Genomic DNA, 12,771 nt, shown 5'->3' on the forward strand with positions numbered 1-12,771 from the left:
GGCGCTCGGGCGCTCCGGAGCAGATAGAAAAACTTTAAATGCGTTTTTCTCAAAACTGTGTTTTTCGAGTTGGTGATCACTGTAACTTAAAAATAATTAGATTTCAATACAATAAATACTGCTTTTGAAAACATAATAAACTCAAAAATTTCGATTTTTTTAAACAATTAATGGTTGGTTTTTTTCGCGAAAATCTGAAAAATATTTCCTGAGGCCGGCAGATAGTTAATTTTGAAAACAAAAAGCTTCGATCAGGCACAATATCATCTATTAATAAAACTAATTTCTTTTGTTCGATTGATTTTAGATGAATCTCCAAGGACTTGTGATGATCAAAACAAGGGACTTCTGGAAAAACGGGCTCCACACAAACAGCGATAACTTTGACAGTTAGTATATTATTTTTTTTTTTTTGAAATTTTGATAAAATCAAAATTTTTGTAAACTAAAGCAATTGACCAGCAAAAAAAATATTGAAAATCATCATTTTTCGGGCCTCTGACAACCCTCATCCCTTAAAGATGAGCATTTTTAAAAAATAATTTTCATCTCAGCTATGTGATGACTCAATTAACTCTAGACCACTAAACTCAAATCAGCGTTACTCTGTCACTAATAATTCGTCTCACAGCCAACTTTATGCAACCCGTGACTTTTCACCACCATTTCAGTGAGTATTCTTTTCTGCTACAGCAACAAAAATCAATAGAAAAGCTATTCCCTCAAGCGCATTTTCGTAGGAACTTTAAAAGCGTTTGCTTCTCTTGGCTTGCAATTTAAGTAACGGGCAAATTGTGTTGACAGTAAGCTTAAGCCCGCAAGGGCATCTCCCTCAAGGAGGTGTTGGGTACGACGACCCCGCGGACCCTAGTCAAGATGTACCTCGTTTCAGCGACTTTAGGTGAAAGGTTTCAGCGAAAGTTAGGTGACAAAATCCAGCACATGTCTGGTTCCATATTGGGCGGCGTGTTCGTCAGTGTCTGTTCACCATGTTAGGTGCGACTTATGAAGAAGCTTGAAATGGAAAGTTGTGCTGAAGAGATAAGTGTCTCAAAACAGGCAACCCTGGGCGCAGGATGAGTAAGTAAGTGTCCTTCTTAGGACGCCGTCTTGGCCCTCTATCTCATCATGAGTTATTTAACGCCAGAAGAACACTTTCAAATTAGGGAAATTTAATTCAAGAAAAATGTATTTATTCGCGAAGTTCATAGACAAATTCTTCTATTTTACGTGCAGTTTACACACTGGCGGCATCATTGATTTTTATTTCTTTCGACATGAGGAAGGAGCTGCCGTTACTGTGAATCGCGGCCACTATAGAGCCATGCTGACTAATCAGCTAAACATCGACGAGATTGGGTTCCAACAAGAGGGCGCCATTTGCCGCACAGCGCGCTGTACAATCAAGTTATTGCAGTATTCAAGCCACCATTGATGCCATACGCCCAGATTTATTGGAAAAGGTAATCAAAAATTGGACTAATCGAATGGACCATATAACTCGTAGCTGCGGCGCTCACATATCGGATATCATATTCAAAAAATAAGTGCCAAATATCTACCAGATTATAAGAAGAAAAAAAAAGTCCAACAATTTCTCACTTTTGCATTATCATTTTAAGTTCTCAAGCTCTTTAAAAAAAACACCCGATATATGTGGAATCGTGTGAGGAGTTTTAATCAGCAAGTTTACTGAAAACTCATTCTTTACTTTACATTGTAAGTAGTTTCTCTAAAGCCGAAAGAAATAAACTAAATTCGGAGTGTCAAAATTTGTTACTATACGAGTACTTAGGAAATTCAAATAAAATTATGCTATAATCAGTGGCCGGCCCTTCTACTGATCCAAAGGAAGGAATAGAAAACATTTCATAGTTTTGATTTGTTTAGCATCATTTCGATTATAGTTAAGCTGCTAAGCTTCGCCAGTATTTGGTGGGTGTGCCATAGCGCTTCTGATGTGTTGAAATCTATTCGAGGTGGCGATGCGGTGAGGACATTTCTGCCACGAAAATACTACTCCGAATTGTAAGTTATAATTTTTGTATAAACGCAATTAAATGTTGAAAAAATGCCACGCAAAGTTTTAGATGCGCGCCTGCTTGGTGAAAAGCGAAGAGGGCGGCCGCGGAAGCGATGGTTAGACGACTTTGAGGACGAGTTTAGCAGCATAGGAGTGACCAACTATCGTAGTTTGGCTATGGACTGAAATGCATGGAGAATAATTGTGGAGGAAGCTAAGGCTCACAACGAGCTGTAGAGCCATGAATGTGGTATTCGTCAATTATTATGTTCCAAATTTCTATATTAGAAAAGATGCAAATAGTTACCTTAGGCGGACTGTGCTGCGACTCAATCACAGGAGATACTAACTGGCTGAGCGAATATATTTTTGATATGAAATTCGGGCTATGGATATTAAAAAACACTAGATCCAGTTAGCGTTATTTTTACTTGAAATTCGTCTCTAAAAAAATATTTAATTGACGTTTTTCCAAGACACACCAAAAAATTAAATTCGCGTCTAAAAATATTTTTAATTTACGGCTTTTGAAGACACAAAAAAATTTAAATTCATCTCTAAAAAAATATTTAATTGACGTTTTTCGAAGACACAAAAAAAATTAAATTCGTGTCTAAAAAAAATTTTTAATTTACGGCTTTTGAAGAGACAAAAAATTTAAATTCGTCTCTAAAAATATATTTAATTGACGTTTTTCCAAAACAAAAAAAAATTGATTTGTATCTAAAAAAATATTTAATTTACGTTTTTCGAAGACACAAAAAAAAATTTAAATTCGTGTCTAAAAAAAATTTTTAATTTACGGTTTTTGAGGTCACAAAAAAATTTAAATTCGTCTCTAAAAAAATTTTTAATTGACGTATTTCCAAACCAAAAAAAAATTAGATTCGTCTCTAAAAAACCATTTAATTAACGTTTTTCGAAGACAAAAAAAAATTTAAATTCGTGTCTAAAAAAATTTTTAATTTACGGTTTTTGAAGAGACAAAAAATTTATATTAAATTCGTCTCTAAAAATATATTTAATTGACGTTTTTCCAAAACAAAAAAAAATTGATTTGTATCTAAAAAAATATTTAATTTACGTTTTTCGAAGACACAAAAAAAAATTTAAATTCGTGTCTAACAAAATTTTTAATTTAAGGTTTTTGAAGACACAAAAAAATTTAAATTCGTGTCTAAAAAATATATTTAATTTCCAAGACAAAAAAAATTAGATTCGTCTCTAAGAAAATATTTAGTTTACGTTTTTCGAAGACACAAAAAAAAATTTAAATTCGTGTCTAAAAAAATTTTTAATTTAGGTTTTTCGAAGACACAAAAAAAAATTTAAATTCGTGTCTAAAAAAATGTTTAATTTAGGTTTTTCGAAGACACAAAAAAATTTAAATTCGTCTCTAAAAAAATATTTAATTTTCGTTTTTCCACGACACAAAAAAATTAGATTCGTCTCTAAAAAAATATTTAATTTACGTTTTTCGAAGACACAAAAAATTTAAATTCGTCTCTAAACAAAAATTTAATTTACGTTTTTCGAAGACACAAAAAAATTTAAATTCGTGTCTAAAAAAAATTTGAATTTACGTTTTTTGAGGTCACAAAAAAATTTAAATTCGTCTCTAAAAAAATATTTAATTTCCGTTTTTCGAAGACACAAAAAAAATTTTAATTCGTGTCTAAAAAAATGTTTAATTTAGGTTTTTCGAAGACACAAAAAAATTTAAATTCGTCTCTAAAAAAATATTTAATTTTCGTTTTTCCAAGACAAAAAAAAAATTAACATTCGTCTCTAAAAAAATATTTAATAAACGTTTTTCGAAGATACAAAAAAAATTTAAATTCGAATCTAAAATAATATTTAATTAACGTTTTTCCAAGACAGAAAAAAAATTTAAATTCGTCTCTAAAAAAATTTTAATTGACGTATTTCCAAACCAAAAAACAACACAAACATTGAAAGTATTGGCCCGAATCGTACGTTATCTTTTATTTTTCTTTTCAGATCTTATCTTTTGTCGTGTCTTCCTTGAAAAACCACTTCTCTCATTTCTACATCTGTCGTGATTGCAGCCAATTTGTTAACTTGGCAATAGCACCGCGTCACTCAGCAATTCCTGTCACTGATCCTTACGTAAAAATCCAGTAAAAATGTCTTTGGCAAAATCTGGTTGCACGTTCGTTCATTGCCGTCATCGATTGTGGCTGATAAAGAAAATTTAAGTAACTCAAATAGTATGTGAGGCAGCGCAATAGCAACAACAACAATGGCCGCGTTAAAGTGAAGTGTGCGAAGCGCAGCATGCGGTGGCAGGCAAGTGTTGCAGATGAAAATCCACTTGACATTTAACATTTTCCTGTCACTGCTTCTGAAATCTCGTCCTCGCTTGCTCTACTTGCGCACTTCTTTGCGTTACTCCTTTTCAATCAGCGCCATGCCACTTGAGTAGCACTCATGCAGTCCGTTCCACTTTATTTTCCGATTATGCATACTCGTATACGTACGTGTGTATGTGTGTATTTTGGTATAGTTTAAGTCTCCGGCACGTCTGTATGGGTTTTGAAACGTAGTATTTTATTTCGTTGCTTTAAAAAATGTAAGTGGTGTATGGAATGTGTGTGAGTGTGTGTGTGGAGTTTTGTTAAGCTCTTGCCACCTTAGGAGCAGTGAGTAACTGTCAATAAGAACTATGGAAAAATAAGGTACCCAAAAATATTTCATTTGACTCTTGTTTTTTTTTAATCCACTGCTTTCTGCCACAAATCCAACAAATATTCTTTTATTGAACGCTTGTAAGGCCAGCTCGCCACTGAATGTACTCAATTTTCAATTGTATTTGTTTTGCTCGATTTACATTATCCTCATTTTCACACGCACCTTCACGCATACTCCAACACCAATGATGAAATGTACGTAGATATCGAATGTTGAATAACAATATTTTTTTTCGGTCGGTGTGCTTTTGTAGATGAAAAAGGGATTCTCGTTGCCAACCCCATTGCAGCCAAATCAAGTTGTGCATTGTGACAAAGATGTATCCCTATGGGAACCAATCATACAAGGTGTCGCAAAATTAATGACCCTATTGGAAAATTTATAATTTTTGCAAATGGCGCGATACGTCAATCATATTTGACACTTGGGAATTAGACAGCTGCCGTATATAAACAGACAAGCAATGAAGCAATGGATGGAGATTTCCATTACTCAAAATAATATTTTTGTTTTTCAATTAGTAAAAAAGTTATTCAAAAACAAATTGGATGATTAATTCTGCGCCACCTTGTAGTCTCAGTTTTAATTTAACTTTCATAAAAATAACGAATTTTCAATTATTTCTTTTTAAATCGACATCGAATTGTTTTTAAAAACTTAAAATAATAATCAAATGAAATGTTTGGGTTCCTTTTAAAAAATAAAATAATAAATGAAATATATAATACAAAAGTGCTAAAAATAATAAAATACATTTTTTTGGTTTCTATTATAAAATAAAATAAAATAATTAAAAAAAATAATAAAACATTATAAAATAAAATAATCGATCATATAAATAATTAAAAAGCATTATATATAATAATCGAATAAAATGTTCGGGTTCCTATTATAAAATAAAATATTAATCAAAATAAATAATAAAAAATTATTAGAAATAATAATAAAACTTAATAAAACAACAACAAAAAATTTAAAAAAACCACAAAAAATAAAAAAATAATAATAAGCAAATAATATAATAAACTAAAAGTTTTGGATTCCTATTATAAAAAACATAAGTATTAAAAATAATAAAATAAAATTTTTGGGTTTCTATTATAAAATAAAAGAATAAAAAAATGAAAAAAATAATGATAAAAAATACAAATAAAACACTAAAAAAAAAAAAAATAATAAGCAAACAATACAAATTTTGAGTTCCTATTATAAAAAAAGGATTAAAAATAATAAAAACACCATTTTGGATTTCTATTATAAAATAAATTAATAAAAAAATAAAAATAAAAAGCAAATATATTAGTAAACTTAAAGTTTTGGGTTCCTATTAAAAAACAAAAGTATTGAAAATAATAAAATATAATTTTCTAGTATAAAATAAAATATTAAAGAAACTAAATAATAAAAAATTATAAAAAATAATAAAATCCAATTTTTGGGGTTATATTATAAAATAAAATAATAATAAAAAATAAAAATAAAAAAAAATAATAAACTAAAAGATTTGGGATCCTATTATAACAAAAAATAATTCAAAAGTATTTAAAATAATAAAATATAATTTTTAATAATTAATAAGAAATTATTAAAAATAAAAATAAAATAAAATTTGTGGGTTTCTATTAGGTAGGTAGGTAGGTATAGTGGTTGTCGGTTGACACACCTAGGCCTGCTGTAGGCCCATTGTGATACCACCAGGGCTGTCCCCTCTCCTCACTCTACATTGTCCTCATTGAACCAACCTGTGGCTTTAATATATTTAACAAGACTTGTTATTTTTACATTGGCTACTTCTGCCAAGTTATTCAGGGAACTTTTTCCTAAAATATTGAACCTTCTTCCATCCAGAGCCATGCACCCGCATAGAAAGTGTTCTATAGTCTCTTCTTCTTCAATATCGTTACAGCTTCTACAATAGTCGTTATAGGGCGCTCCCAGCCTACTGGCATGTCTGCCAATCAGACAATGCCCTGTTAGGACCCCGAGTAGATTTCTCATATTTTTCCTGTTTAGTTTTAACAGTCGGTTTGTGCGGCCCATGTTCCATTCCGGCCACGTCATTTTACTAGTTCTACAGGTCAAGGTCTGAGACCACAGCCTGTTGGCAGCACTGATAGTGTGTTTATCTATAAGCATCTTACAAGTTGCTAAGGGTATAGGAATGTCCTCTTTGTCTGGTTGGATCGGTAACGTGGTCCCCAATCTCGCTAATTCATCTGCTTTGCAGTTACCTTCTATGTCTCTATGACCCGGCACCCAGAGCAGGTTTATTGCAAAGTACTGTGATAGTTCTGTCAAAACGTCAATACATTCTTTTACTGTCTTCGAGTTAATATTGGGCGATTTTAAAGCTTTCAGGGCCGATTGGCTATCTGAAAATATGTTTATATCCCTTGTGGTGAGGACACTTTTATTTAGGGCTAGCAGGCCCTCCCTGATAGCCAAAATTTCAGCTTGAAATACACTGCAATGATCCGGTAACCGGAATGAGGTGTTGGCATACATTCCTTCAGAATAAATGCCTCCGCCTACTTGATCATTTAGCTTGGAACCGTCTGTATAGATGCTGATTCCGCTTTTATTGTCCATTACCCCATTGTCCCAATCTTCCCTCGTTGGGAAAGTTATGGTAAAGGATGTGTTTAAGTGCAACTCTACTGAGCTACAAAAGTCTGTCGCTTGATGTAGGAAGGGATATTCGTCTAGTATTCTAGCGTGACCCCTTCTGTTAGTGGCTAAGTTAGAAGATTCTCTTAGCCTAAGTGCCGATTTCGCCGCCAGCTGCTTGCTGTAGGCCTCAATCGGTAATAAATGCAGCATGACATTCATCGCTGCCGTGGGTGTAGTCTTTAGTGCCCCGCTTATGCAGAGACTAGCACCTCTTTGAATACTTTCTAGGCGTTTTACTGTTGTTCTTTTCTCGAGTATTGGCCACCAGACCAATGCACCGTATGTCATGATAGGCCGTACCACTGCTGTATATAGCCAGTGTACTATTTTTGGGGTTAGGCCCCATTTTGCCCCCACAATTCTTTTGCATGTATAGAGTGCTGTGGCTGCTTTTTTTACTCTATCATTAATCGTTTGTTTCCACGAGAGCTTCCTATCTAATATCAGTCCTAGGTAGCTCGCCTCTTCCCCAATTGATAGTGTGATACCCTCAAGAGTAGGGAGGTTTAGGACAGGTAACCTGTATTTCCTGGTGAACATGATTAGTTCTGTTTTGCTGGGATTTACCCCAAGACCACTCGATGCAGCCCACCGGCTTACATCGTTCAAAGCATTTTGCATTATATTGCAGAGGGTATCTGGGAATTTCCCTCTTATTAATATTGCAACATCGTCTGCGTAGGCCACTACGTGTATTCTCCTTTCCTCTAGATTCTTCAACAATTGATTCATTGCCAGAATCCACAGCAGAGGAGAAAGTACACCGCCCTGAGGGGTGCCCCTCCTGACGGATCTGCGTATCGTCGAGGGGCCCAACGTCGAAATTACTAACCTGCCTAGTAGCAACTGTTTAGTAAATTTCACAAGGCCCTCGGCGACACCCAAGTCAGTCATTGCGCTTGTTATGGCCTCCGGTAGGATGTTGTTGAAAGCGCCTTCTATGTCTAGGAAGGCTACCAGAGAATACTCTTTGTCCTCTATTGATTTCTCTATCTCTGAAACTAGTGAATTTAATGCTGTCTCTGTGGATCTACCTTTACAGTAAGCGTGTTGTGATCTCGCCAGTAGCGACGGGGTCAAGTTTTCCCTTATAAAGGCGTCTATTAATCGCTCTAGCGTCTTTAATAGGAATGAGGAAAGGCTAATAGGTCTGAAGTCTTTAGGCTTTGTATGCGAGCTCCTACCAGCCTTTGGTATGAAAACTACTTTGACTTCCCTCCATCTTAGGGGGACGTAGTTTAGTCGTAATGCTGCTCTGAATATGGTTATCAGCCATTGCATAATGTTGTCCAATGTTTGTTGTAGTTGCGCAGGGATTATCCCGTCTGGTCCCGGTGTTTTATATGGATGGAAATTGGGTTTCTATTATAAAATAAAATATTAAAAAAATTAATAAAATAATACTACAAGAATAATAAAACACAAATAAAAAAAAAATAAACAAATAATAAACTAAAAGTTTTGGGCTCCTATTCTAAAAAAAAACGGTATTAAAAATAATTAAAAAAAAATTTTGGGTTTCTATAAAATAATAAATTAATAAAAAAATAATAAGCAAATAATAAACTAAACGTTTGGAGTTCCTATTATAAAAAAAAATAACACAAAAGTGTTACAAATAACAAAATATAATTTTTTGGGTCCTATTATAAAAAAAAAAATATTAGAGAAACTAAAAAATAATAAATTATTAAAAATAATAAATTATTAAAAATAATAATATAAAACTTTTGGGTTTCTATTATAAAATAAAACTATAAATAATAAAAGTATTAAAAATAATAAAATATTTTTTTTTCGTTTTTGTTTTTGGTTTAACGAATGAGGAGGTTAAATATGCCTAATGCATCATCAAATCTGCGCTCGCAACAATGGTATGTCAGGCATCTAAAAAACTCCCCTTCGTCTGATTTGAGTCAATCGGGATCAAGCTGAATCTTTTAGCGGTGATATCAGTAGACCAGCTGGTTTTTTGTCGCACAAGATGAAATGACGGAAAGCTGTTCCATCTTTTTCTTTTTTTTACTTTTTGTTCTACTCTGTCGTAACCCTGTACAAAACCTTGTTATTGGCCTATTGACATTTTTTTTCCTTGTTCACTCCTCTGGGGGAATAAGGCCTCGACAAGCCTATTTTATCGTACACGGTTCTGTGCTGATGTTTTTGCACCGTCCCATGAGATGTCGGCATCTGCTAGTTCGCTCAGCACCAAACTTCTCCAAGTGTTTCTGGGTCGACCGCGACCTCTGCTCTCTTGCGGGTTCCAGTCCAGTGCCAGTCTGGCCTATTGACGTTACCTTTAATAAATTCGCCTTGATAGAAATCGATGGCACAGCCTCGTATCAACATATATACGTGGAAAGAAACGATTTGGAAACAAATTAAATCCATGTAGCAAATTTTGTGGTGATTTTTCATTATTATTTTATGAAATTTCAACATTTTTCTTCATTTTCTTTTCACTACTTTTCCTTCTTCACGCTCGGATACTAACTAAAATTTGGCTTCAGTAATTCACTTCTTATATAAGCCACTTGTTTATATGATATTATATAGTACGAGTTTTTTTGTACAAATTCGCTTTCTTTAAATATTCGACTTTTCTGAAACTCAAATGTTTTCGATTTATATGCAGCTCGCATAATGTCCTTGCCCATTTAAAGATCTTCTTACCGCTCTTCGATGGTAAAATTTTAGCGCTGAAATGGCAGTTATAGAATGATCTATCCAGCGCTTAGAATTGAATGCGACTAGAAAACAAAGACGCATGAATATTTTGCAATGATTTTTTTGATTGGATAGAGCAAATCTTGCGTAAAATTTATCCTCACAAAAAAAAAATACTGAAGTCAAATAACACTTTCTAAGCGGCCAATTGGCATCGCCGTTTCGCCTGATTATTCGATTTTCGAAACAGTGCACAAAACATCGCAAGTAAAGTTGATTCTGTGGCGCTTAGCGCTGTCCTCTTGAAAGCAAATGCCATCTACGTTATTCATTTAGATAATAAGGTGAAGATGGCGCGGTAACGCTCGCTATTGACTGTACAGCGGCTTGTTACTAATTTTCCAAAAAAACAAAAAAAAAAAAAATCAATCATACCGCCCAACCACTCGTTATGGATGGATTGGCTTGGAAATATCGGCACCCAACTGAGATAATTCTGGTTTTTAACCCTCGATCACAAAAGATTCCTCTAGTACGCACTCCTGCAGTTTTTGCGAATTCGACTTGCTGTGAACTGCGTGGAATTCATATTGAATAGTTCTGCGTCAAGAACCTTTGGGTCTTGCTCGCACGCGTGAGCCTTGAGAACTCCACTCTAGTGCCACCCTTCTTCTTCTTCTTAATTGGCGCGATAACCGCTTACGCGATTTTGGCCGAGATTAACAAAGCGCGCCAGTTGTTTCTCTCTCGTGCTAACCGGCGCCAATTGGACACACCAAGTGAAGCCAAGTCCTTCTCCACCTGATCTTTCCAACGCAGAGGAGGCCTTCCTCTTCCTCTGCTACCACCAGCTGGTACCGCATCGAATACTTTCAAAGCCGGAGCGTTTGTATCCATTCGGACGACATGACCCAGCCAACGAAGCCGCTGGATCTTAATTCGCTGCGCTATGTCTATGTCGTCGTAAAGCTCATACAGCTCATCGTTCCATCGTCTACGATATTCGCCATTGCCAACGTGCAAAGGTCCAAAAATCTTACGCAGAATCTTTCTCTCGAACACTCCAAGCGTCGCTTCATCGGATGTTGTCATCGTCCAAGCTTCTGCGCCATACGTTAGGACGGGCATGATGAGAGTCTTGTAGAGTGTTAGTTTTGTTCGTCGAGAGAGGACTTTACTGCTCAATTGCCTACTTAGTCCAAAGTAGCACTTGTTGGCAAGAGAGATTCTACGTTGGATTTCAAGGCTGACATTGTTATCGGTGTTAATGCTGGTTCCTAAATACACGAAGTCTTTTACAACCTCAAAATTATAACTGTCAACAGTGACGTGGGTGCCGATACGCGAGTGCGCCGACTGTTTGTTTGAAGACAGGAGGTACTTCGTTTTGTCCTCGTTCACCACCAAACCCATTCGCTTTGCCTCTTTATCCAGTTTGGAGAAGGCAGAACTAACAGCGCGGTTGTTAAGGCCGATGATGTCAATATCATCGGCATACGCCAGCAATTGTACGCTCTTATAAAAAATTGTGCCTGAGCGATTAAGTTCTGCGGCTCGTACTATGCTCTCCAACATCAGGTTAAAGAAGTCACACGACAGCGAGTCACCCTGTCTGAAACCTCGTTTGGTATCAAACGGCTCGGAGAGGTCCTTCCCAATTCTGACGGCGCTGCTGGTGTTGAGCAACGTCATCTTACATAGCCGTATTAGTTTTGCGGGGATACCAAATTCAGACATCGCGGCATACAGGTAACTCCTTTCCGTACTGTCGAATGCAGCTTTGAAGTCGACGAAAAGATGGTGTGTGTCGATTCTCCTTTCATGGGTCTTTTCCAGGATTTGGCGTATTGAGAATATTTGGTCAATGGTGGACTTTCCAGGTCTGAAGCCACACTGATAAGGTCCAATCAGTTGGTTGACGGTGGGCTTCAGCCTTTCACACAATACGCTCGCTAGAACCTTATAGGCGATATTTAGAAGACTAATCCCGCGGTAATTGGCACAAATTGCAGGATCGCCCTTCTTATGGATTGGGCAGAGCACACTTAAATTCCAATCGGCAGGCATGCTTTCATCCGACCATATTTTGCATAGGAGCTGATGCATGCACCTTACCAGCTCCTCGCCGCCATGTTTGAATAGCTCAGCCGGCAGTCCGTCGGCGCCCGCGGCTTTGTTGTTTTTTAGCCGTGATATTGCTATTCTCACCTCGTCATGGTCGGGTAACGGAACGACAATTCCGTCGTCAACGATTGGGGTATCGGGATCTTCACATTCTCTATGACATGCGCAGCTGTCACCGTTTAACAGGTTCGAGAAGTGTTCCCTCCATAATTTAAGATTGCTCTGTACGTCAGTCACCAGATCGCCGTCTTTGTTCTTACAGGAAAACGCCCCGGTCTTGAAACCTTCTGTAAGCCGCCGAACTTTCTGGTAAAATTTTCGGGCGTTGTTCCTGTTGGCCAGCATCTCAAGCTCCTCGCACTCACGTATTTCGGCCTCTCGTTTCTTCTGTCGGATAATACGTCTCTCTTCCTTTTTCAGCTCTCTGTAGCGATCCCACATGGCTCGCGTTGCGCCCGATCGCAGCGTGGCTCTATAGGCGGCATCCTTTCTTTCTGCGGCAGCATGACATTCCTCGTCGTACCAATTGTTTTTTCGGGCTCGCCGGAATCCGATTTCTTCTTCGGCGGCGGTAC

Source organism: Anastrepha ludens, chromosome 2 (assembly GCF_028408465.1).
Source record: "Anastrepha ludens isolate Willacy chromosome 2, idAnaLude1.1, whole genome shotgun sequence".
NCBI classification, from domain to species: domain Eukaryota; kingdom Metazoa; phylum Arthropoda; class Insecta; order Diptera; family Tephritidae; genus Anastrepha; species Anastrepha ludens.